Source organism: Ixodes scapularis, unplaced genomic scaffold, assembly GCF_016920785.2.
Source record: "Ixodes scapularis isolate PalLabHiFi unplaced genomic scaffold, ASM1692078v2 PGA_scaffold2__306_contigs__length_199485367, whole genome shotgun sequence".
Classification (NCBI taxonomy): domain Eukaryota; kingdom Metazoa; phylum Arthropoda; class Arachnida; order Ixodida; family Ixodidae; genus Ixodes; species Ixodes scapularis.
The window spans coordinates 194232557-194237558 of NW_024609857.1; the positions used below are offsets into that span (position 1 = coordinate 194232557).

Consider the following 5002-nt stretch of genomic DNA (forward strand, 5'->3'; position numbering starts at 1 on the left):
GGGGTAAGGAACTCTAAAACCGTATTAAATAGAGATAGGCATGAAGCACTAGTAAAAGTGGTAGCTTACATGTCTTGCTGTCAGGTTTGATCCTAATTCTTTATTGAAATGCTTCAGTGAGAATGGCTCGGACTGAACTCCCAGCAAGAACTCAAGAATATGCTCGGACCATTTCGTGAATAACGAACCGAGCAACATCGAGAGCCACCCCGGTTTTATCTCAACGCGATTCCCACTCGTGTACACGAAGCCGAATTCGGATGCCGATGCCCAAGTCAGAAGATTTGGCAGGTAAAAGTTAACTCAATTTATTTGTATTTGTACAATGAGTGTGTGGAGTGCCATCCAACAGTACCGCAAGTGGTTGCTTTCGCCTAAAGCATCACAAAGGTACGCTCCTCTTTAGAGCGAAACGAGCAGGAATGTAGATTTTGGTTGTGCCATATTTCCAGGTGGAGAGAGAGAGCAGCTGGGTGCAGCTACTTCATGTCCACCATCTCTAGGACCACAACAGTCAGGTACCACAAGCCTTGTACCTCATCACTATTTGGATTGCAGTGAAAGCCCAGAACATGGACTACTGCCCCCCTGTCAAGCTGTTGGACTTCAAGAGAAGTGTTCAGTGGTAAGTTATGAGTAAGGTTCCGTGGTTTTGGTTGATACCGATAAAAACCGAAACATAACCTCCGAAGGATCTTTCTAGAAATCGGTGAAAACCGAAAAACACTGAACTGAAGCCTCTGCTTGAATAAGTAAAACCCCGGTTTTACAGGAACCTTCATCAGCAGCTTTATCTGCATAGACCGCAAAAACTGACTGCACTGAAGTGTCCGAGAGGTGGCTTCTTTCTTTGGAAATTGTTTCTACATCTGCAATTTAGCAATAAATTGCAGGTATGGAGTTCTGTTTTCGAGAAACACTGTAGGTATGCATTCAATGTTACGGCATACACCCCCATAAACCCCTATTTCTGCCTGACACTACAAAGAAACACAGAAAACACGGAACCCTAAATATGAACACTTGCAAATTATAATAATTTTAAAAAAGCATGTTAGTTTTGGGCTCTTTGCTGAGCACTATAGCTTTCATTGACAGCCTGACTGAGTCCTACCACTACTACTTTTACAGGAGACCCAGACGGACAACTTTGGAGGCTACTGTCAGAGCTTCTCAGTTTACACGTGCTCCTCACAAGGCGGGGAGGGCTGTACACAGATCACACATCGCGATGTCTACGACGCTGAGGTACAGCACAAGCCACGCGTATCTTCAAGGCCCTCAGGTCCCAACGAGAGGACAAGCTTTTTTGGAGGGTACGACAGTATCCGGCATTCCGAGGATGCTTTGCGTGACATATGTAATGTGAGCACGGGAGTGTTTTTTCTGCTTTTGAGCATGCTGCCCCTTCTTCCTGAGCGCAGCTGCGACGTGTCTCTTCCGAACAGGTTGCTGTTGTTTCTGGTTAAACCGAAACTGGGACTGAGGTACACTACACTTGGCGTCTTTTTTGACAAAGAGAGGACGATTGCATCACGCCGCTTTCGGGCAGTGTTGACAACCTTGACTGCTGCAACACGCAACTGGATTTTTCGGCCTCCGTCGAGTATTATTAGAGCAACCTTGCCAGATTGCTTCAAGGCAAACTACCCGGAGTGAAGGATGATAATCGACTGCACTGAAGTCAGGACGGAGGCGGACGCAGGATGGACGCAGGCCAGCAGCATGTGCTCTACTCAAGCTATAAGAGTGGGTACACGCTGAAGTTTTTGGTTGCAATTACACCCAACGGGGTGATTTGCTTTTGTTCAAAGGCCTACGGAGGCCGCTGTTCGGACATCCACGTAACAGAGGACTCCGGCTTCCTGAGTGTGGTACAGCCCGGGGATGTTATTTTAGCAGACAAGGGGTTCCCAGGCATCAAGGCAAATCTGAAGGACACCGATGCAGTGCTGATGATGCCTCCTTTCCTTTCTGGGAATGGGCAATTTAGTGAACAGGAAGTGCGGGATACGTACAACATTGCGCAGGTGCGCATTCATGTGGAGCGAATGATCCAAAGGATCAAGATTTACAACATCCTCAAAATGACAGTCCCTATAACTCTAATTCCATTGATGGATGATGTGTTCCATATGTGTTGTGTGTTTGCAAACTTGCAGCCTGCAATCATCAAGCCATATGACTAAACTTCATATGTAGGTCATTCCATTGAGCATAGGTTTTCAAACTGCATTCCTAGGGACCCTTGGATTTTTCAGTGCACCCTCAGAGGTTCCCTGCGCTCCCCAACTTCCACAATCGTCCCTCCTATCGAGTAAAATATTTTCTGACTACAAGTACTATTTCACCAGAACCAAGCCATCCATTGATGCATAACTATGCACCAAAATTTGGAAGTTTTACGTGCCAAACCAACGACGGGCATCTGGCACGCCCCAGCGGAGGACTGAGGATTAATTTCGACCACCTGGGGATCTTTTGACGTGCAACCGAAAGCTCGGGTGCACGGCGCCTTCTCCGCAATAAGCCTCCATCAGATTCCGGGCACCTCGGCCGGGAATCGAATCTGCCGCATGGGGATCCGTAGGCCGCGCGCGCGCCCCTATCGAAAAGATTATCAGGAAAATCCTGATGGTCTGATGGAGTCGTATTTTGGGACGTCTGATGATTTGATGGCCTGATGGTCTGTTGGCCTGATGGTTTGATGGTCTGTTGGCCTGATGGTCTGTTGGTCTGTTGGTCTGTTGGCCTGATGGTTTGATGGTCTGTTGGCCTGATGGTCTGTTGGTCCGGTCTGATGGTCGAATGACCTGTCGTATTTTGAGACGTCTATTTTTTTACGGTCTGATTATGGTGGTTTCATGGCTAATTCGAAACAGTTCGAGTTGGCCACAACTTAAAAAACACGACAATATGGAAACTTAATTATGCCATGTCTGGAGCATGACGAGGTGCATATCCCACTAAGAATTTAATTATATTGTCCACTGCACACTCGTAATCGCCAGCCTGACATTTGAGTACGGCAAATGCAGCTACAAATAAGAATAAAGTCAAACAAGCTGTATTGCTTTGATATTTTTATTATGAAGTTATGAAATCATACATTGTTTGGCTGGGCGGAATGGCTAGGTGGTACAGAAAAACCAGAAACATTTGAGGAAGTACTATTGTGACCAATATTAGTTGAAGTGCCATGACGCATGGCGTGCGGTACTATCAGAGCCACCTGTCGGATTTTCAGTGAACCTCTGTTTGCTGAGGTTTAGGCAGGTTGCTTCTTGCACTCATTGCGCCACTATGAGCTGGAAATTGACACGGAACGGCATAGTGGTGCAACGAGCACAAGAAGTGATTTGTTTCTACCTCAGTGCATACCACGGTTTGGTGAATAATCTGAGAGACAACTCTCATATTATCGCGTGCCATGTGTAGTGGCGTTTCAGCTCGTATTGGCTGCGATAGTGCATTTGTTCCATTTTAATAATATTAGCAATACATAAATTAAGCTAAATTAATATGAAGAAAAGGGTAAAAAGGCTACAACATGGGGTGCAAGCGATGGCAGACCTGCAACAGCATCGGCAGACCTTGGTGGGACCGCGCATCTGAGGAGGACAGGCAGCAAAGGGATGAGCCTGGACATATCAAGGGCAATTCAGAGATCAGCAATGAGTCCAAACACAGGACGACCATTGACATACGTGAACAGCAGAGTGGGCCTAGAGACGACTAAGGGGCAGTAAGAGTGACGTGCTTCATTGTAATTGTGTGACCATGCAACTTTTTGGAAAGTGAGGGAGCACGGCCTGATGGGATGGCAGTAGCAACCAAGCAACCCACAGCCTTTTTCAAGTGGTCCGCTGATCAACACACTACTTTAAAAGGGTAAGGAGACCAAAATCTAGAGCCCATCTCTTCGCTTGAACATAAAGAGGGTTAAAATAGGACTTCACCAATACCAATATTCCATAGGATAACGCGAGAAAACGAATTTTAAACTGAACAAAACGATAACCAAAAACCACCTCGTGGATGTCTGTGAAGCTTCGATGGAATGTCGTGACGACAACATGCCCGTAAGAGCAGCGCCACAACGGGAAGTACGGTCACTCATAAACATTACTTAGGCCTGAACGTAGTACCGAGGCACTTTGGTGAAGAAAGCAACAGCAGAGTTGGCCACCGTTCGTTTTAGTATCGGGTGGTCTTTCCGGCAACGCTTCTTTGGGCTGGTTTGGAGATATGTACGTGCCATGTAACACGCTACGAAATGTCTGTTTAAAACGGGCCCGCATGCCCACCTTTCCTGATTACGAGATAGCTGCCTTCGTCGACCGCAACTGATAACGAACTCGATCGCTAAGAAGTCAACACAACTACCATCGTTGCTAGAAGGAGACGGCCCGTACGGCTCTGCAAAGCGGCGCGCATGTAAACAAATCCCTGCGGCGCTTTTCGGGTATGCGGGAGAGAGCCAACGTCCAGGAAGATACGTTTGGAGTAAAAGAGTGTCAGCGTTCTTGGTAGCCGCTTCGGGAACGGTCTTTTACAACCGATTTTATGAACCACTGGGCCTCTAGATAATCGCAACTCGATGCTGACGAGACGCTCGGCAGAAAAAGATTCGACCGGCATTGAGTCGCTCCCAAAAACTACTCTAACTCGACATGTGTTGGCGTATCATGTCGAAATAAAATGGACATCTAAACAAAAGTGTACGTACCCATGTTGCGAAGGCAATTCATATGGTGTTTATTTGAGCTCTATAACACACACACAAAAAAAAGGAGATAGAACTTATAGGAGTGTCTCCTTTTTCGACGAAACGTTGGTCACCGCTGCATCTGAAAACAAGCTAGGGACGACGGGGGGAAAAACTGACCTTCTTACCCCAAATTAGAGGTCAGGGATCAAACTATTCATACGAGGAGGGTCCACAAAGGTCGCGTGGGCGTATTCCAATCATCAAGCCAGCCGGTCGTGTGCAGATGGTCTT

The 5002-nt window shown here is 46.8% G+C and overlaps 1 pseudogene; it reads left to right on the forward strand.

The window, feature by feature from the left end:
- Nucleotides 1–1215: 1215 nt before the first annotated feature.
- LOC120838853 lies at nt 1216–2469 on the forward strand (annotated as a pseudogene).
- The last annotated feature ends 2533 nt before the right edge of the window (nt 2470–5002 follow it).